Raw genomic sequence first — 22,603 nt, forward strand, 5'->3', positions numbered from 1 at the left:
CAGGTCTGCTCTGTTCATAAATAAATGTCTAACTGTGTGAAGATTGCATTTGGACTAGATTCTGTAAAAAGCGAAGGTACAGCTGCAATTAAATATGAGTCACACAGAACTAAAATTCTGCCAAGGACTGGTTTAATTGAATTTAAGAGGGGCAAGGTAAAATGAAAAACAACATTTTTGCAAAGCAGAAAAAAAATTATTCTCTGTATCTCTCACAGACATATGGGCACCCAAGTCTATGTCACACAAAGCCACTTAGTAGACCAAAGAGATCAAAAAAGTGGAATATAAATTTTGAAGTAAATGTTTAAAATTGAACTTGGATTACAATCTAGTTTGACATCCTATTTCTCTAATTGCTGGGTAGTCAGAGGAAAACACAAAAATAGTTTGAAGACTTTGAACTGTGACAATGATGGTATTACATGGCTGTGTTACATGGAATCCAGGCTTTTTATCCTTTGTGCTTTTCAAGTTTGTTCCCAAACATTACTGCATTAAATTTGCACAAGGGACTGATACTTGACAAAGCAGGATCATTGAGATACTTCCAATAGTGAACAGCTGTTACCAGCATTGTTTTTAGCCAGTCCCTTTCCACCAATGAAGAGCCCCATGGTGCAGAGTGGTAAAGCTGCAGTACTGCAGTCCTATACTCTGCTCATGACCTGAGTTCAATCCCAGCGGAAGCTGGGTTCAGGTAGCTGACTCAGGGTTGACTCAGCCTTCCATCCTTCCAAGGTCAGTAAAATGAGTACCCAACTTGTTCCCTTTCCACCAATGAAGAGCCCCATGGTGCAGAGTGGTAAAGCTGCAGTACTGCAGTCCTATACTCTGCTCATGACCTGAGTTCAATCCCAGCGGAAGCTGGGTTCAGGTAGCTGACTCAGGGTTGACTCAGCCTTCCATCCTTCCAAGGTCAGTAAAATGAGTACCCAACTTGCTGGGGGGCAAGTGTAGATGACTGGGGAAGGCAATGGCAAACCACTCTGAAAAAGGCTGCCGTAAAAACGGTGTGAAAGCAATGTCAACCCAGAGTCGGAAACAACTGGTGCTTGCACAGGGGACTACCTTTACCTTTCCACCAATACACAAGGAACTAGGAAGTAGGTCCTTCTTGTTACTACTGTGGGTGGATAACCCAGCACATGGAAGCCCTTCTCAAATGAGTTCCTAGCAACCAATACAAACCAGTGTAAAAAATGAAAACTGTCAAGTATTTGTAATGCCTGATTTGGAATGGTCCAGTGGGTGGATTAGTCACAAACAACTTCTGGTTGCAGCTGGACCTAGGAAGGTATGGCAGTGACTTTTTGAAATCCCAGCTTCAATCCGTTCTTAATCTTATCTGGCCAGCACAGGAGAATGGGATTCAAAAGAGCTAATTCACAATAAACATAATTCACTTCATGTGGCAAACACCTCCCATCCCCTGTCAGTTGCCATGGAAATGTTTTTTCTTCAACAAGATAGGTTTCAGGAACAAGCAGGTCTCTCTCTCTCTCTCAAAAAAAAAAAAATCTTCTTCCCGTGCTACATTGATACAGATTCTTGAAAATGATTTTTTCCCTAAAGCCCGCAGAAAAACTTACAAGGAAAAACAAAAGGAGAATGTAGCAAGCAAAGGTTATTTGTACCTGCATCATGGCTTGATCTTGGCACTTGCAAATATAGAATTAAAAACTGACAGCCATTAGTTGTGAGTAATGCACAATGACATTTTCCTCTCATCTTTCCTTCTTGCTATATAATTGCTCATATTTCACTCCTGCCCTCCCACCTTGTTTCCAGAGTCTAACCATGAAAGGAGTTGATATAAGAAGGGCTGAATCACTCAAAGTCTCACCTGAAAAGCAAAAAGTACTTAAGTTACAATGACATAGCATGAAGGGTCAGGGTACACTTACCTATTCACCATATGGTCAAAAAGAACAGATGGAACTTTACAAAGCAGAAGGGCAGAATAGCTTACCTGAAGAATCAATATCTGGGGCTATTTAAAATGGATCAACAATTAGTTGTAAAGATGTTTTTGCATTATGTGATCACTGATGTGGACAGTAAACAGGTAAAGTATTGTTCCAAAATACATAATACTAATATTTGATACATATTTAGTCCAGCATTCTCTGATTACTTAGCTGTAGACAGGACCTTTTTATTCCTTGAAATACAAAAAGTCTATCATACTAGTTGCAAGTTATATAATGGTTCATGCACCATTTCTATATTTATACAAAAATTACCATGAAACCCATGCTTCCCTATGATATTTAACTACCTTTATAATACTTCTGGGTATATAATTTTTCTGTATGTTTTAGGAAGGGTGTTTTGTTTTTGGAATTGGTTTTGTAATATAATAGCAGTAGGAATAAGGCCTGTCGTGGAGGGAAATACAATGGGCTCTAGAAAGAGGCTCTGGGTGACTATCTCCCACCCTTGCTGTCTTACCATTCACTCACCCAAGTGAAGGCATTCACTCTCCACAACCTTAGTGTTTTCCCATCAACCCAAGGCAGCCATTTTCTGTAGGGTAATTGATCTGACTTCAGCTTTCCATCTCTTCCTGTCAAGCATCGGTATTTCGAAATAATCAAGCTCTTGTTTTAAATCAAAGACTTGTTTTATTGAAACTCCATAACTTGCTCCAAGGACTGAAACCTTGGAAGTAATACTGAATACAAAGTTGCATAGTATCTTATAGACTACTTCAAAAGGTAGGGTTACAGATAACTTCAAAAGAATAACATAAAGATGCAAATTATGTTGAAGTTCAAAGGCTACTCACTATTATCTCTTTTATGACTAAGGAACATTAACATCCCCATTTCTCACAAATTCTCTGCTAGCTGATAAGACATGGCTGTGAGAATCTGGGGGAGAGGCATTTTACATTACTAACACAAGGTTACCCTACACATCCTGAAAGGAGAAATATTTATTATGCATTGACTGGAGGGAAAAGAGAGAAGTGGGGGGGGGGGGGGAGAGAAGGAATGTATGGATAAACCAACACTTAGAAATAGCATGCTTGACACTACTCCTCTCTCTGCAGCCTCTACCTAGGAAAAGCCCACTCTCTCCATGCTCTACCCCTCAAATCTCCAGGAATTTCCCAACCTGGAGCTGGCACCCCATCTCCTTCCCAGCAGCAGTAACAATGTTCTGGAGAGCAGTTGTAATTGAGTGATCTCCACCCCTCACCTGGAGAGTGAAACAACAACAACAACAAAAATCTATTTACAATATAATAAACTGCTAACAGTAAACTTCTATATTGATAAACATCAATCTCCATGGATGGTGCTTGTATGGAATGGTCTGTTGAATGGTGGCATGTGAGTGCCTCTTTGATAAAGGGCTTGTAAGAAACGGTATCACAGACTGGCATTTCCATCAGAGGCAATCTAGTGATCCACACTCCAGTGTCAACAGAATGGATTGGAGACTTTAAAAGTTGGAAACATCATTTGAGAAATTATATGGAACAAAGCTTGCAAAGGATGCAGTGATTTTGCTCAACAAGACCTACACTAGCACTTTAAGACAGCCTGCAGGAGTGGGGTAATTTTTGATGAATTGGAACTTCTGGAAGTCTTTTATGGAGACAATGTATGAACTGTGATAAGAATGGTTGAAATGTTCTAGTTTGCACCTTTTTGAAAAGATTGTGTATGAATTTGCATCTTAATATTGTGAATATTTAACCTCTAGATGTAATTTGATGTTTACCAATATAGGAATTTAAAGTTAGCAATTTATTATATTGTAAACAGTTTTTCCACGGTAGCATTATTGTTGCTGTGGAGCTCGGGGGTTACTCACCAGGAGAGTGACAACAGTGGTTCACCAGGAAAAAGTGGCTGGTGTGGAGGGTGGAGTCTATGGCATTGTATCTGTCTAAGGTCCCACCCCTCCTCAAACCCCACCCTCTCCTGGCTCCACCCCTCAAATCTCCAGGAATTTCCTAGCCTGAAGTTGGCAACCCTATCTCCTTCCTAGCCAACCATCAACCAGCCAACCATGGAAGGAATGCACTCTCAGAATTTTGGGTTTCTAGGTCCAAGGGTTTGCACTGGGCATTTGACTCAGGACACGAGAGAGAGAGAGAGAGAGAGATCCACAAGGACTAACAAAGGAGGGGAAATGCCACTCCTTGCTGGTCCCCAATTCCTCGCCTCTTGCTCTACCCACCCAACTTCTTAACATACACTTTCTCTGTCCCCAGCTTTTCCATTTTTGCACACTTCCTTCCTTCCCATCAGCTGACCTTTGCCTTTTAAAAAAAATGCCTCAAAGGTGACCATGGAATGTTTTAAGGTTAAATGCTGTTTTTAATACCTATTGTATAATTTATTGTATTGATACGTTGTTAGCCACCCTGAGCCTGCCTCAGCGGGGAGGGTGGGATATAAATAAAACATTGTTGTTGTTGTTGTTGTTATTATTATTATCTCATAAGATAGATCCAAGCAGGCAGCCATGTTGGTATGAAGCAGTGGCACAGTTTGGTAGCAAAGTCAGCTATGTTTTTATCAGAGATTATATTACTTACACCTTGTAATCCATCTCAATGTGGGATGTTGGTATACAAAGTTTCCACATCCATGGTGGCTAAGATAGTATTTTCTGGAAGGTTGTTCAAAGATTGTATTTTCCTCATAAAATCTGTAGCGTCAGAACATAACTGGGGACATTGGCATAGGGTCTTAGAATAGAGTCCATATATCCAGATACCCCCTCAGTGATAGTGCCTATCCCTCACACAACGGGACGTCCCTGGTTTATATATTTTGGGTAGAAGATAAAAAGTACCTGGTCCAGGTTCCTGTGATGTGTCTGACAGGATCTGTTCCTGAATGCTCAGTGGTAATTCTTTTGTAATCTTGTTAAATTCTTTTTTGTATTCCTGTGTGGGGTCTGAGTCCAGTGGTTTGTAAAATGAAGTATTTGAGAGTTGTCTTTGGGCCTCCTTGGTGTAGTCTGATGTGTTCATGATGAAAACAGCTCCTCCTTTGTCTGCCTCTTTGATTGTAATATCCATATTGTTCCTGAGACTGTCTATGGCCTTCCTTTCAGCATTGTTGAGATTCTGCTGTGTGTGGTGTTGTTTGTTGATCACATCAGTTTAAACTCTCTGGCGAAAGCACTCAATGTAATGATCCAGTGTGGCTCTGTGACCCTCAGGAGGAGTCCATGTGGAATTTTTTTTCTTGTAATGTTGTTTTGTTAGTGTGGTGTGGCAAGTATCCTGTTCATTGTTGGGTTGGAGGGATGTTAAATGTTCTCCAGTGGAGTGTTTGATGATATGTTGTGAAGATGTAGCATGTTCTTCCTTGTTCTGTTCATGTGCATGTTGGAAATATTCCTTTAGGCATAGACAACGGAAAGAGGTTTCTAAGTTCTCACAAAGCTGAATCATTTGTGTGGATTTGGTGGGGCAGAATGAAAGTCCACATGAAAGAACTGCCTCCTCTGAAAGGCTGTGTTGTGACAGGTTGACAATATTCTTGGAGGAGTTATTGTTGTTGTGTTTAGCAGTCTGCAGGTTGGAAAGTTTTTTTTATTCTTTCGTTGTTTTAGCAGTTCCAGTTAGGAGTGATAGATGGCTTGACTTTTCTTGTAGAAATTTTGCCAAGTAGGTTGATTCCTTGTTGAAACGTCCAGTTCAGAGAGTTTGTCCTTGTTCAGCTTCTGTTTCTGGTACAGAACACTGATAAGATGTTTTAGTAGTTTCCTAGACAATGTGATACATGGTCTTGTTCTCACCCATAACTACTTCAGATTTGGCAATTAACTTTTTATACAGATCAATGGTACAGCCATGGGCACCCGCATGGCTCCACAATATGCTAACATCTTTATGGTTGACTTGGAGCAGAGCTTCCTAGACTCCCACCCACTCATACCTACCTTATACCTTCGTTACATTGACGACATCTTTATGGTCTGGACATATGGTAAAGAAGCCCTGGATGCATTCCATTAGGCTTTCAATGACTTTCACCCTACCATCAACCTGACAATGAACCAGTCTATGCAATAAATATATTTTCTGGACACCACTGTAAAACTAAACAATGGACGCATTGACACCACTTTATACCGGAAACCTACTGACCAACAAATAATGCCTGCATGCCTCCAGTTACCACCCCAAACACACCAAACGATCCATTGTATACAGCCAGGCTCTATGCTACAGCCGCATTTGCTCCAATCCTGCTGACAGAGATTCTCACCTGAGAGATCTACAACAAACCTTTTTGGAACTAAATTATCCACCTGATGAAGTCAGGACACAGATCAACAAAGCCAGAATGATACCCAGAGAAAACCTGTTACAAGACAGACCCAAAAGAGAAAATAACAGAATACCACTAGTGGCCACACACAACTCTCAACTTAAAACAGTTAAACGTATCATCAACAACTCACAACCTCTTTTGGACAGCTCTCTTTCAAAAGCACTGGGGGGTAAACCTTTTCTTGCACACAGACAGCCCCCCAACCTCAAACAACTCCTCACCCACAACAATACAGCATCTCATCTGAGCATGGACACCGGTACTAGAGCTTGCAATAAACCCAAGTGCAAACTTTGCTGCCACATACACCCAGACAACACAATCACTGGGCCTAACAACATTAACTATACCATCTCAGGCTCATTCACTTGTTCATCTTCCAACATTACATATGCCATTAAATCCCAACAATGCCCTTCAGTTCTCTACATAGGGCAAACAGGACAAACCCCATGCCAAAGGATAAATGGGCACAAATCTGACATTAGGAATCACAGAACTGAGAAATCTGTGGGAGAACACTTTAACCTTCCAAAGCATTCAATGGGTGACCTCAAGGTAGCTGTTTTACTGCAAAGGAACTTCAAGAATAGAATGGAGAGAGAAATTGCTGAATTACAAATTATTATGAAACTTGGAACAAACACCTCCCCAGGACTGAACAGTGATATTGGTTTTTTATCTCATTACAGATGCTAAACCCACTCTCAGTGAGTATAGCTATATATCCACAGTATTCCAATGTGTTTCTCTTTTAGAATTGTGTATCAGTATAATTATTTGTATAGGCATACTCAAAATAGGAATATTGGCTATATATCTCATTACATATGCTTTACCCATTTTCACTATATTTTATTGTATTCCTTTTTTCCTATGGCAAACTAAAATTATGTTTACATGTTAAAAAGTAAATTAGGTGGACAAGAACATCACTATCCAATGTATTTCTCTTTTAGCTGTATTGACACACTCAAACAGGGACTTAGATTGCTTATCCCATTACATATATTGAACCCATCTCCCATTGTTATTGACAGACAATCTCACATTTTGACATATTACTGTTTTGTTGCTTTCGCATGCTCATGCTACTCAGATCAAAGGCTTGCTCAATTTGTTAATTTTACTATTCTGTCATTGTACCATTTTACATTCTAAACCACTGCCTACCAGATAATTTTACTTCACTGTCATTGGTTTTTAAATCTGTACCATGTTGCATTCTGGGCCACTGCCTACCAGCTATGTATGGCTCTGCTCAGCTATGTATGGCTTTGCTCACTGTGCTGGATTCCTCATCTGATGAAGTGTGCTTAAGAGCACACGAAAGCTTACGTTCCAAATAAAAATTGGTTGGTCTTAAAGCTGAAACTTGAATCCTGCTTTGTTCATGATCTCATAACACAGTCTGGACAGTCTCAGCATATTTTAGATGTATTTTCCATGCTTATGTAGAGGCGGGAGTCTAGGCATCATCACTGCTTCCCTCTGATGATAACATCTAATTACATCCCAAAGGACAAGACAAATAAAACAAAACCATGCCTCTTTACTTAAAATCAATTGATCTTAGGTTAGTCATTGGAAATTATGCCAGTGATTTTCGTAATTCTGATAGGATTTGCACATGACTCTTTCTGGACAAAGGACCACTGGACATTTACTTTTAGTCAGGGGTCATTTTGTAGGGGGGGAAAGGTGAAGGAGCTCAATAGCATAACTCATTTACATATGCTGCACCCCCTGGGGTGTGGCATATGCAAATGAGTTATGCTAATGAGAGAATAAGTGAAAAAAAGAAAGAAAGCCCAGGAAAATGGGGGGGGGGAGAAGAAGATCTTTCCTGTGCTTCTGTAGCCTGGAGGCAGAAACACAGGGAAACCCCAGCCTCCCATGCCTCCTGGACAGAACGGGAAGAGGGTGGGGGAGATCTTCCTTATGCTTGTGCAGCCTGGCTGCAGAAGCACAGGGAAAGCCTCCCAGACAGCCCAGGAAGCTCAAGGGTGTGGGAGAGAAGATCTTCCCTGTGCTTGTGTAGCCTGGCTGCAAAAGCACAGGGAAAGCCCAGCCACCCATGCCTCTGGACAACTCCAGAAGAGGGAACAGGAGATCTTCATTATGTTTGTGCAACCTGATTGCAGAAGCACAGGGAAACCCCACCCCATGCCTCCCAGACAGCCCAGGAAAAGTGAGAGGGAGGGAGAAGATCTCCCCTGTGTGTCTGCAGCCAGGCTGCAGAAGCGCAGGGAAAGCCCAGCCACCATGTGCCTCCCGGACAGCCCAGGAAGCACAGGAGTGGGGGATAAGATTTTCCTCTTGCTTCTGCAGCTGTGGCCGCAGAAGCATGAGGAAAGCCCAACCAGCCACCTCTCCGACAATCAAAGAGGCGTGCCAGAAGTTTTTCCCTGCTGCATGCAGACCCCCTGGCTGGAGGCTTCTGTTGCTGAGCAGCTGAAACTACCGGAGAACAGATTTCTCCCTGCTGCACGCAGACCCCTGACTGAGTGGGGAAGAGAGGGGGGGGCACTGGAGGTTCAGGAGCTGTGCTCCGGTGTGCTCCTGCTGAATCAAACCCCTGCTTTTAGTCATGTGTGCTTAATATTACATCAAAAAATCAATTTGTACAGACATAGAAGGCTTGAAAGGTATATTATTGCATGTAACAAAAAACATCTTATCTCTCCTGAGAATATGGAAACCTATTTATTTACTTATTTATTGGAAACTGTTTCACCTGTGTAAAAAGCTGAAGATCATAATAACAAAGAGGCTCCATATAAATTCCATGATTCCCACTGCTTTCAGTAGGATATAAAGAGCCTGAATCTTTGTGCCATGGTGTGGCAAACTATTCTATATTTCTGTGGACACATGTTGACTACTAAAAGTGCTTTAAAATGTGTAAAATGTTCAGGCTCAGACCCTTACATGTACAGTTACTGTTTTTTTCCTAGCTTGCTCAGTTTGTAAAGATTTAAAACAGTTGATTAAAAAACAGGAACAGACTTATTTATACTCATCAGAATTTCATGATTCTCAACATGTCATAGGGTTGCCAAGTCCAATTTAAGAAATATCTGGGGACTTTGGGGGTGGAGCCAGGAGACATTAGGGATGGAGCCAAGATCAAGGCTGTGACAAGCATCATTGAACTCCAAAGGGAATTCTGGCCATCACATTTAAAGGGACAGCACACTTTTTCAATGCCTTCCTTCCACAGGAAATAATGAAGGATAGGGGCACCTTCTTTTGGGGCTCATAGAATTGGACCCCCTGGTCCAATCATTTTGAAACTTGGGGGGGGGGGTATTTTGGGGAGAGGCACTAGATGCTGTACTGAAAATTTGGTGCCTCTACCCCAAAAAATAGCCCCCCCCCCAGAGCCCCAGATACTTGCGGATCAATTCTCCATTATTTTCTATGGGAATAAATCTCCATAGGGAATAATGGAGTTCCCAGCAGACATTTCCCTCCCCTCCCCCTGCTTTCTGATGACCCTGAAGCGGGGGGAGGGCCTCCAAACCGGGGGATCCCCTGCCCCCACCTGGGGATTGGCAACCCTAACATGTCACCATAAAATATTAGCAATAATACATGCTTCCATTTGTGCAGTGATACTGATAGATTCTCACCATCCCAACTGTTGCCCCCTAAATCTCAGCAGCCTCAGTTATTTTTGTAAAACAGAATCCATTAATAAAAGTCTTATACCCATGATCACTTGCTAGAATAATTTGCAAGCAGCAGATAAAAATAGAGCCAAGGCTTTTTTAAAGCAGGAACTCACAGGAACACTGTTCTGGCTGGCTTGTTGTCAGGGGGTGTGGCTTAATATGCAAATGAGTCCCTGTGCTACTTTTTCTACAAAGAAGTCCCAGTTACAGTGACCTATGTGTATGATGTTCAAATGTTAACAATCTATCTACATTTCAACCACCTGACTGCTGGGTTTTTTTTTTTAAGTTTCTATATGACATCACCCTTTATTTGTGCATAGACTGTTAACAGTTCATTTTTTCCACACTCAAATCTACTTTATTTTAAACCTGTAAAAATGTTATTTTCAGGGCAAGACATTATCAGCAGGAAGAATTCATTGTGTCTGTCGGGAAAAACAGTGCAATTGCAGAACTTCTGTGAAGAGCTAGTCTGTTACTCATGAATTTATTTTTAATTTGTTGACAGTCACAAGGGGCCAATCCCTGATAACAATTAGCATAATAAAATAGAATCATCTGCCTTTTAGACAGAGGGGAGGGGAATCATCAGAATATTTGCAAATATGAGGACGGAGATTTTTTATTTTTATTTTATTTTTAATTTGATTTTTTAATATATTGCAATCCAAAGTAATATACACACATATATAGAACGATTTCTAAAATTACAGAAAGATAAGGTGTTACCAAACATTCATTATGACTAAGAAGGAGTAATTAATTTCAAATTAACTATTCTGTGGGAGAAAATAAAAGAAAATCTTCTACTTTATATTTACCATAACTGGAGTGTTGTTACTATCTTAGGGATCTCACCATATTTCTGTAGGTATTCTAATATCAGATACCAAATAGAAAAAAATATATCTGAATCTGGGTCTATTAATCTTTTGTTCATTTCAGTTAGCTTGGCCATTATATATATATTCCATATCTTCAAATGCCATTAAGTTAGAGAAGGAGCCGATTCTGCTTTCCATTTTTGGGCTATTGCCAATTTGGCTGCATAAATTAAAAATGCTATTATTTTATGATTAATCGAAGATATTTTAGAGTATTTCCTAAAATTTAGCAAAATGAACTCAGGAGCTAAATTTATCTGCACACCTGTGATTTCTAAAATTCTATTTATTATCTTCTTCCAAAATAAAAAAAAAAATCTTTGGACACCAGAACCAGCAGTGTAAGTAGGAACCTATTTGCTTACACTGTTTCCAACAAACAGGCTTAATTTGAGTATTTATAAAAGCTAATTTTTGTGGGGTATAGTACCATAATGACATAAGTTTGAAATGTTGCAATCTAATCAAAATAACGCTAGTTATATTTTCATAAGCATTCCATATAGAATCCCAATCTTGAGGTGAAAATTTAATATTACATTCTTTCTCCCATTCCTGCTGGTATGCAAGTGATTTGTCTAGCTTTTGTTCTTCTAAAATATAATAGAATTTTGATATACTGCCTTTTTCTCCACTTTCAATTTGTTTTAAGATATTCTCGAAGTTTGACAATGGATGTCTTATTCTTTCTATTAATTTAATGGAAGAGGACAGGTGTTGAAGTTGCAAATATTTGTACCATGGCATTGTTTTTTTAATCTTAGATTCCAATGAGATCTTGTCTATGAATTTATTCTTATGTATCAGATCAATTAATTTTGTTATTCCATGCATATCATTATATTCTATAGGGTTTAGAGACAAACCATTATTGTCCTATAAAGCTACTTAATCTAGAGGCACAGGAAATATTAAAATGAGATTAAACATATTAGTGCAGGATAGGTCTATTAATAGCTACTAGCTATGCTGATCAAAGGAAAACTCCACATTTGGAGGCAATTAACAACTGAATACCAGTGCCAGTGCCTTGGCATCTATGCTAGGTTGCTGGCCATCCAAAGGAACTGGTTGGCCACTGTGTGAGACTGGATGCTGGACTAGATGAACCACTGTTCTGATTAGGGCTCTTATGTTCTTATAGAGGTGTCTAATTTTTTGGAGTTTTAAAAAAATTGATTTTAAGGTATTATTTCTACGTAGCACTATTATTTCTATGTGGCACCCATGCTCCTCAAAATTAAAAAATAAATATATTATATTTTTCCAGCAGATAAAACATTGGAAGTACTTCTATTTCAATGAGGTGAAAAGAGCCACTGACATAGAGTTCAACAAACCAGCAAGCTGTCTTGGATCCCAATGTGAGTAAATGTTGACCCCTTCAGAACTAGATCCATTAGGATCATGGCAGTATAATAACAGGGAGACTTGAAGTGTAATCTTATGCAAAGTTACTCTAGTCTAGAGTGATCAGCCTGTGGTTGGCAACCAATGGGGTGCTTACTAGGGGATGGAGGTAACTGCTGAAATTGCACTGATCTCACTTCCAGATTCCATTAGACACAATATCATCATGTCAAAGACACAATCAGTTCTTCCCAGTTTGACTGGTGGCTGAGAAGAAGAAAAATAAGCAGGAAAAGGGGAGAGGTTGCCAGTATAGGGGAAGAAGAAATAGGGAGGAATATAAGAGAAAGTGAGCCTGCAAGTTCTTAAATCTCCTTTGCTTGTATTTTCTAAATATTCTACCTTGCCCAAACCTCTTGATCCTTGTTGGTTTCTTTTTCTGTACCTATGATGTTTTTCATACCAAGGCCAGCCAGAACTACATACTTCATCCAAACAAGTACACCATAATTGCTATAATGGTGTACAGGAGGGGGATTCTAGCAGGAGCGCCTTTGCATATTAGGTCACAGCCTCCTGATGTAGCCAATCCTCCAAGAGTTTACAAAAAAGAACCTTGTAAACTCTTGGAGGATTGGCTACATCAGAGAGGTGTAGCCTAGTATGCAAAGGAGCTCCTGCTAGAATTCCACTCCTTGTGTTATACATCTTCTTTTATTTTTCAAATTTGAATGGCATGTAGATACAATGTTCTGCTAAAATTTGTAATAGAACACTGAGTTGATGTCCTCAGTGAGTTGTATACTATGTAGGGTTGTCAAGTCCTCAGTGTTATCTGGTGGGGGACTTTTGTGCATGTGCAACACAATGACATCACCCGGAAGTGATGTCATCACACCAGCGATGCCACTCACGGTCGCTCTAGGCATTTCTGGGAAAACTCTATGGTTTTCCCGGATGCTCTAGGCATTTGGGAGGGGAAAACTCTATGGTACCCATTGGAGCATAGAGTTTTCCCTTCCAAATGGTTAGAGCAGGGGTGGCCAACGGTAGCTCTCCAGATGTTTTTTTGCCATTGGCCATGCTGGCTGGGGCTGAAGGGAGTTGTAGGCAAAAACACCTGGAGAGCTACCCCTGGGTTAGAACATCTGGAAAACCATAGAGTTTTCCTGAAAACACCTAGAGTGGCTGCCATGCAATGTTGCCAATGTGATGATGTCATTTCCAGGTGATGTCATTGTGCCGCCAATGTCGGGGGAGGTTCCCCCCGCTGGCCCAATGTTGGTTGGCGGGTTGGGAACCTCCTGGGCGGTGGAACCTCTGCCTGGACCAGGGGCTTGACAGACCTAATACTATGGCTGTACAATATTTTCCAAGATAATTAGTTCTCATTTATGCCCTGTGTGTACGTATGTGATTAGGTTTATTTTGTTCAATTCTGCCGCTCTCTACAACTATTTCAGGCACTATAAAATATGTTTTAAAATGAACTGCTATTAAACACTTTCAAAATCCATTACAATTAAGCAATCAACCTAAACAACAGCCAGACTACCCTCATAAGAACACTTTATCAAAGCCTCCATACAGCAGTTAGCAGCTAAATAGCTTTCTAAGAAGCACATTAATAGAGTGTTATCAGAATGTCAATCTTTTGTTCCACTTTTTATTTTTCTCTAAGACTGTATCCTTTTAATCCGTCTTGTGGCCAAGTACCCAGGCTTGGATCCCCCAGAAGATCTTTATGCATACAACAGTCCTTGCACAAGTGAAAGTGATAAAATTACTCTTTGTTGTCCGCTATTGTTAAGTGGAAGCAATTGTATTCTTTGCCATAAGTGCAAGGCATATCATAAGGAATTTTTTTTATATACAATTTCAGATCCAAATTAAATAAGATCATGTTAACCACTGAATCTACATTCCATTGCTCCATATTTCATATCTATTATAAGTAATTCTCCTGGTGTGGTGGCAATTCTGACCATCCTGGTTCATTGGAGCTCAATGGGTCTGTACAGCACAAGCCTTTGGCCCATCAAACTATCAGTCAAGAGTACTCACATGCCATTGGTTGAGTCTGCTTCTCTCTCCAACCCAAGTAGCTATTGTCAGCCGCAAAGCTGATTCTGTCAGTAAAACACAACCAGGGGGCGTTTTGTACAAAAATAGGTGTTGGAGCTCATTAGCATAACTCATTAGCATATGCCACCCCCACCAGCCAAAAGCAATCTGATGCAAGAAAGGAGAGCTCAGGGTGAGTGAGGCCTGCTTGGGCTGGCTAGAGATCCAGCCAGCCCAAGCAGGCCTCACTCACCTGGGGCTCTCCTTGGCCACCCCCCCACCGCCCCCCCCAGCAAACCACCTGCTGCCCAAAATTAGTGGTGGCACAGGCTTTTCCTGGGGTTAATGAGGAGTGTTGCGGGCATGGCAGAGCCCCTGCTGGCTGGCTGGTTGCTCACTCTCCTAATCCAGGGTTTATTATGCAGTTGCACCTACTATTCAATGGATAAGGTACGTAGGTAGTGAGGAGGAGGGGGGTGTCTGAAAGGTTCAGGAGCTGTGCTCCTGTGAGCTCCTGCTGAATTCAAGACCTGACAACAACCTTAATTCTGGCAGTTACTGTGGGAACACACTATTGGCCCATCACATGTCAGTCACCCATCTCTGGTCTCTGATTGGCTAACTCCCTTGCCCCCACCTTCTACAGGCCCAGAAATGTTGAAAAAAGGAAAAGGTAGTCCCCCATGCAAGCACCAGTCATTTCTGACTCTGGGGTGACGTTGCTTTCACAACGTTTTCACGGCAGACTTTTTACGGGGTGGTTGCCTTCCCCAGTCATCTACACTTACCCCCCAGCAAGCTGGGTACTTATTTTACCAACCTCGGAAGAATGGAAGGCTGAGTCAACCTCGAGCCGGCTACCTGAACCAGCTTTTACTGGGATCGAACTCAGGTCATGAGCAGAGGGCTCTGACTGCAGTACTGCAGCTTTACCACTCTGCACTATGGGGCTCTCAGAAATGTTGAACACATTGCCAAAAGCAGTCTTACCTCAGAGAGAGACACATCTCTTAGCTCTTCTCTATCAACTGGCTTCAGAAAGGGCTGTAGAGCTCCTGTGGCCTTATGAAAGGCCCTATCAACAGCCCACACAGATGGCCCCCCAGCCTCTGAAAACCACTGCAATAGCCAGGGAGCGTGGCATCACCTCAGAGGACATAGTTGTCCCACCTTTATTGTCTTTACTCCCTCTCTCCCTCCTCCCCTCAGCCTCTCTCCAAGATGGTTGCCTGATAAGGAGATAGGGAAGCCTCACAGAGTTGTTGTTCAGATCAAAGGGGGAGAGAAATGAAGAGAATGATGTAAACTGATTTGCCCCCCCACCCCCGCACTATGAAGAAAGACTGTCCTTTTCCTGCACAGGCTGCAGGATTGCTAACTGCAGGTTAGAAAATTCCAGATGGCAGAGATCAGCTCCCTTTGAAGTGGAGGGGGGGGGGGGGGAATTAATGCCTTCCTTTGGGAAGGTGGGAAGACATCAAGGCTTGGAGTCCCTCACCCAAAAACCTCTACTGGTACTTTTCCAGGTTGGTGGGAAATTCCTAAGGCATCAATACAGGAGGTTCCTCCTGGGAAACCACTGTTGCCAACCTCCAGGTGAGGGCTGGAGATCACTCAGAATTACAACTGCTATCCAGTTCTTGTGGAAGCTGACTGGGTGATTTCGGACCAATCACACACTACCAGCCTAATCTTCGTGACAGGATTGTTGTTCAGATCACACAGGGGGAGAGAAGACTGATGTATGCTTTGGTTCCCCCCCCACACACACACACTGTGAAGAAAGACTGTCATTTTTCTATGTAGAGGCTGCAGGGAGGGAGAAGGCAATGGAAACTTGAAATTAGAAGGGCAGGTAGAGGGAAGGAGATAGGGTTGCTAACTCCAGGTTAGGAAATTTCTAGATATTTAAGGGGTGGGGCCTGGAGAGGGTACAGTTTGAGGAGGGATAGTACCTCAGGCAGGTACAATGCCATTTCCTCCTGGGGAACTACTGGAGACCTCTCAGATTTACAATTGCACTCTAGGCAGAGATCAGCTCCCCTTGACGTGAGGGGGGGAGTCAATGCCTTCACTTGGGTGGGTAGGAAGACAAAAAGGGTGGCGGGAACTCAACCAGAACCTCTTTCTAGAGCCAGTTGTATTTTTCTTCACAATGGGCTTTACTCCTAGTTATTCAATAAATTTATATTAAAGCAATGTATAGTTACAGCCATTATTGTGTTCATAGAATCATAGAGTTAGAAGGGACCTCTAGGGTCATCAAGCTTAACCCCCTGCACAATGCAAGAAACTCACAAACACTTCCCCCTAAATTCACAGGATCTTCATTGCTGTCAGATGGCCATCTAGCCTGTTTAAAAACCTCCAAGGAAGCAGAACCCACCATCTCCCAAGGAAGCCTGTTCCACTGTGGAATCGTTCTAACGGTCAGGAAGTTCTTCCTAATGTTGAGCCGGAAATTCTTTTGATTTAATTTCAACCCATTGGTTCTGGTACTACCTTCCGGGGCCACAGAAAACAATTCCACATCATCCGCTATATGACAGCCCTTTAAGTGCTTGGTGATCATATCACCTCTCAGCTGCCTCCTCTCCAGGCTAAACATCCCCAGCTCCTTCAACCTTTCCTCATAGGATTTGGTCTCCAGACCCCTCACCATCTTTGTCGCCCTCCTCTGGACCCGTTCCAGCTTGTCTATATCCTTCTTAAAATGTGGTGCCCAAAACTGAACACAATACTCCAGGTGAGGTCTTACCAGAGCAGAGTAAAGCGATACCATCACATCACGTGATCTGGACACTATACTTCTGTTGATACAGCCAAAAATTGCACTTGCCTTTTTAGCCACCGCATCACACTGTTGACTCATGTTCAGTGTATGATCCACTAAGACCCCTAGATCCTTTTCGTACTTACTACTGCTAAGACAAGTCTCCTCCATCCTATAACCATGCATTGGATTTTTCGTACCTAAATGCAGAACTTTACATTTATCCCTGTTAAAATTCATTTTATTGATTTTAGCCCAGTTTTCCAGCCTGTCAAAGCCATCCTGTTTGTCTTCTTCTGTGTTTGCAACCCCTCCCAAATGTTGTTGGTATAAGTGAAAATGTGCTAAGCAAATTTTCCTTCCCACTCAGTATTTAATTTCAAACTTCTTGTAATGTACAATGTACAGATAGTAATCCAAAATTGGCTTGTACGTTCTTCAGAATAAAATCCAAGAAGGAAACCTGTATTGCAGTGGGGTCAGCTGATTAGCTAGCATACTGAGTTCTGGGATATTCAGTTTTTTATTAATGTACCTTGCTATTATTTATTTTTCCCTTGTCATATGAATCACTTCTGAGTTCTTTAAGAATTGATGTGACTGCAGTTCAAAGACGTATTTTTATGAGTTAAAGGGAAAGATCTATGCATTGTAAAGAAAACATTCTATATAAGCTTACATTTTCCAATAAAAGATACTCTATATTCATACTGTGGCTCTTCTGTTGGCAAATGACCATGCTTTGCTAACTTGGAAAGAACACACGAGACATAAGCAGAAGAGTATAATGTTACATTATCCATCAGTGTCTGCTCAGTTCAGGACTCCATGGAGTAGGAGAGCATAAGATAATATTTATTTTATGGCCAGGAAAAAGGGGGGAAAGCCTGGTAACTACTAAGGGTTTTGTTTGTTTTAATGTCATGGTTTAAATACAATTGCTTGGATCCACTGGTGCATTTCTGCATTCAGAAGAATTTCTGTCCAAGGATTGTGACTTCCTTATATCCCCCTCCACCCACAGCCCAAAGGAGTCTCAAATGCTGCTCCTGGGGAATCAAAGGAACATTTTGGAGAGCATTTTGGGTGGCAGTCAGGGGGGAATTGTAAGAAAGTTGTGTTCCATGGGCAGAAATATTTCATCCATAGAATCACTCTGGACAATCTAAAACCAATGAGTTGTATCCAATGACTTCATTCCACTGGTGGTAATTTTTCCCTGACAGAAGTAGTATTCCACTGTCGGGGGTGGGGGCTCCTTATTCCAGTGGAAATTCCCTTATGCCTGTGGACAATTCAGCCATCAGCAGAACAGATTCATTGAATACAACCAGTTGTTTCTGTAAAATAAGTTTCTCAATATAAAAAAAATTCAATATAACCCCATTTATGGACACTCCAGAAGAATGAAGCTGGAACTGAGATTACTAGAACAAGTTTGGTGGTGATCTCACAACAAAGCTTCAAGAACATGTGGAAACCTGTGAGATGGTAGTGGCTGCAAAGAAGAAATTCTATTCAGCCTCCATCCCATCGGCCAGCTCACACCCAGCTCAATTATTTAGGGTAATTCAATCCCTTGCATCTCTCACTGAGAGAACCAAAAATAGTCGAAATTTGCCTTAAAGCTGTGAGGCCTTTGCAAACTTTCTCACAGAGAAAATCTTGTCACCCTCACATGACCTCCCAACGTGACACAGTAAATGAACTGGAGGTACCTTGACCATCTTTGGATTCAGTCTTTGATTCCTTCAACTGTCTCTGCCTGGCCAATGTTGATAGGATTCTGGATGCTGCTAGACCGACATGCCTCCTGGGCCCATGTCCCTCCTTGCTGGTGAAAGTTGGTGGGGAGAAGATACAGAACCCTCTATTGGATATTATCAATCTTTCTCTTGGATCAGGAGTTTTCCCTGAGGGTTTAAAACAGGCCATGGTTGTTCCACCCTTGAAAAAACCAGTTTTGGATCCTTTGGATCCATCCAATTACTGCCCAGTTTTAAATTTACCGTTTCCGCATAAGGAAATTGAGATGGTTGTTGCTGAACAGTTCTAGAGGTTCCTAGATGGCACATCAGCTCTGGACCTATTCCAGTCTGGCTTCCACCCTGGCCACAAGATGGAGATGGCTCTGGTTGCCCTCAAAGGCAGACTTGGCAAACAGCTGGATCAAGGCAGGTTGGCACTGCTGCTGTTGCTTGACCTCACAGCAGCATTCGACCCAGTTGACCATGATTTTGGCCCACCACCTTGACAATGTAGGAGTTCATGGGACAGTCCTAAATGGCTCTCCTTGTTTTTCTGGGGTTGGGGACAGAGGATGGCACTGGGGGAGAGAGTATTCTCTAGGCACAGTTTGATGTGTATGGTGCCTCAGGGGCTGTGGAGAAACGCCATTTTAGTCAATGTTGGTGCTTCATTGGGAGGGAAAACATGAAACTCCTAAGCAGGCTTTGGCCTAGCCTTCCCCTCACTCCCCCCTCCCTTCCAGAGCCAAACCAACAACTCTAGGGGGAAAGTCTCCTAGAGAGGCAGGAAGTTCTTTTGTTCTCTGCATGGGAGTTAGGCAGGAAGAGAAGTCAGTTCTCAGCTAGCACTCAATGGAGAAGGATGTGAGCCCGGGAGCTCCTGCCTGGGAAAGAGGCCTATTTACGCAGGACAAGGCCCCCAGGTAGTCAGACCAAGTAAGTCGTCCACAAGACAGGACCAGTTTAGACCAGGGACAATAGGATGCGTTTATAATCCACTTTTCTTTGTTATGCTGTTGGCTGTGCGTGTGCTGTGCTGTGCTAACCATTTACAAGCAACTGTTTTTGTTCTGTTCTTCTTTTCTTTTCTTTTTCTCTTTTAATTAAATATTTTTACTGTTTTAAATGCTGGCAGTCCATCTCTGTACCACATAGATCCCCAACCGCTTAGACCACGCTGTTTTAAGAAGGGGGCCCCAGGGAAGGGGGAAGGCATGCAGTTGGATAAGGTGCCAATCCTCCAGGGGTTCCCTAAAGAAGTGCTGAGGTCTCTGTGATACCCAAGTACAGGGTGGCAGAGGACCTTGAGGCCGGGCCTCATAGCTGGAGAGGGGGATTGGGAGTCCTGTTCCTCTCAATCTGAACCCCTAGACTGAGCAGGTGGTGGCAGCGAGCCCAAGTGGCAGGAGGAGAAATAGCTCCCTCCAGGAGTTGGCGACTCAATAGGGAGCTGACGGGACCGGGTCTGAAGGCAGAATCGGGCCGGTTCTGTCACAGGGGCTATCCTCTTTTCAATGTTGTTCAACATCTATATGTTTTCCCTTGCCCAGTTTGCATGGAAATTCAGGCTGGGTTTTCACCAATATGCCAATGACACCCAGCTTTATCTGTTGATGGGCAGCCAGTTGGATGCTGTCCTGGTTAATCTGGCTGAGGGTTTGGAGGCCCCAGTGGGATGGTTAAAGTACAGCCAATTCAGACTGAATCACTCAAAGAAAGATGTTGGGTTGGAGAGATATTGGTGTGGAGTGCCAGCTCCTAGCTCTTCATGGCATGCCATTAAAACCAGCACCTACCACTCAGAGCTTGGGGGTGATCCTGGATGACTGCTTGACAATGGAGGCCCACCAATATTGCCTAGCTAGCATTTTACAAATTATGCCAGGCCAGGCAACTGGCCCCCAACCTGTCTCGCTCTGACCTAGCCATTGGTGTAGAGAGCCAGTTTGGTGTAGTGGTTAAGTGTGTGGACTCTTATCTGGGAGAACCCGGTTTGATTCCTCACTCCTCCGCTTGCAGCTGCTGGAAAGGCCTTGGGTCAGCCATAGCTCTTGTAGGAGTTGTCCTTGAAAGGGCAGCTGCTGTGAGAGCCCTCTCAGCCTCACCCACCTCACAGGGTGTCTGTTGTGGGGGGAGAGAATATAGGAGATTGTAAGCTGCTCTGAGTCTTTGATTCAGAGAGAAGGGCAGGGTATAAATCTGCAATTCTTCTTCTTCAGTTCTGTAATGCATGCAACAGTGACCTCCAGGCTGAATTACTGCAACTCGCTGAACATGGATCTTCTGTTGATGAGACTGACTTGGAAACTGCAGCTGGTTTAGGATGCAGTGGCTCAGGTCCTTACAGGGACCATGCACATGGCTAACATCTCTCCAGTGCTGCAAGAACTGCATTGGCTTCCAGTGGAGAAGCAGATCAGATTCAAGGTGTTGGTATTGACCTTTAAGGCCCTTAATGGCTAGGAACGTATGCATCTTCAGGACCGCCTCTCCTGGTATACCCCTAGAAGAATCTTGTGCTCTTGTGATCAACATCTGCTGGTGGTCCCTGGCCCAAGAAATATCCAGCTATCCTTGACCATGACAAGAGCCTTCTCCACCTTTGCCCCAACCTGGTGGAACTCTCTGACAAATTCCATCTGGACCTTGTGGGATTTATGATCTTTTTTCAGGGCCTCTAAGGCAGAGATGTTTTGCCAGGCATTCATTTGGTTCACCCTGGCACTCCTACTTCCACCACCACCTCCGATAGTGGCACCACTGGGACTGAGATAATACTGCACTAGTGAAAATGGCATTATTGGGATTTTTGATGCCATCTGTTTTTTAGGGAATCTGATGTTTTATTGGTATTATGCAATGCCAGGTCCGTAAATAACAAGACCTCAATCCTTAGGGAGTTCCTGCTTCGGCAGGATATGGACCTGGCTTGCGTGACTGAGACCTGGGTGCAAGATGGGGAGACGGTGGCTCTCACCCAGATGACCCCCCCTGAGTTACTCAGTCTTTCAACAATCGTGGACTAGCGGGCCGGGGGGGAGGGGTGGTGTAATGTACTGGAAACCAAGATGGTTGGGAGGCAACATTCTTTATTGCAAGCACATTACAAAGGTGAATACACGCGGCCGGGGTCCCGCATATATACATTTCCCCGGACGGCCCCCCTGGTCCGACCAGGCCAATCCTGGTCGGTTAAACTTCCTGCCACAGATGTTGAAGGGCGGGGCCACTGTGAGCCACATCCGGGAACCCGAGGGTCTCCCTTAGGTGACCATTGCCATGCGGCCTGGCCACTTATGAACAATACATAACACTCCTCCCCCCTTAGTTCAGGACACATAATCCCTCAAGTATGCGGGGGCCGTGTGCTCCTGGTTGGACCTCTGTAGGCTGGCCGGCGGAGTGGGAGCGGTAGCTGCCGCCGTTGGGATTGTTTCCGCCAAGCCAGGTGGAGCGGCGGTCTCTCCGCTGGGAGGAGCCGCCGCCCTACAGGTGTCTCTGACAGGCTGTTCCGCCGGTGCTCCCGCCGCTGCGCTGCTCTCGCCCTGGGTTGGCCCCGCTCTCGGCTCGGCTGGAGTGGACAGAGGATCGGGGCTGACTTGTGGCGGACCCGCGGCAGCGGGCGCTTCCGTGCTCGGCCCTTCTGTTGGCTCTTCTTGCACGGTGCGGCGCCGTATCTGATTGATATGCCTCCGCAAGAGGAGGCCACCTTCCGTGGACACATCATACTGACGGGACCGGTTACTCGCAGTACCTGTCCCGCCACCCACTCGGGGCCACTCGCGTAGTTCCT

At 43.4% G+C, this 22,603-nt stretch overlaps 1 protein-coding gene across 2 annotated transcripts in view; it reads left to right on the forward strand.

Annotated features, from left to right (window-relative positions):
* The window catches only part of LRRC4C (leucine rich repeat containing 4C), an 862,516-nt gene that overhangs the window by 379,939 nt on the left and 459,974 nt on the right, over nt 1-22,603 (forward strand). Inside the window, exon 1 of one of the 2 annotated variants that reach the window (XM_060261965.1) lies at nt 12,223-12,239. The exons of the other annotated variant lie outside the window; for it this stretch is intronic. The gene's annotated coding sequence lies outside the window, so the exon portion shown is untranslated. Of the gene's footprint in view, nt 1-12,222; nt 12,240-22,603 lie in introns of those variants that run through there. 2 annotated transcript variants of the gene reach the window in all.

This window comes from Heteronotia binoei, chromosome 21, assembly GCF_032191835.1.
Source record: "Heteronotia binoei isolate CCM8104 ecotype False Entrance Well chromosome 21, APGP_CSIRO_Hbin_v1, whole genome shotgun sequence".
Taxonomy (NCBI): Eukaryota; Metazoa; Chordata; class Lepidosauria; order Squamata; family Gekkonidae; genus Heteronotia; species Heteronotia binoei.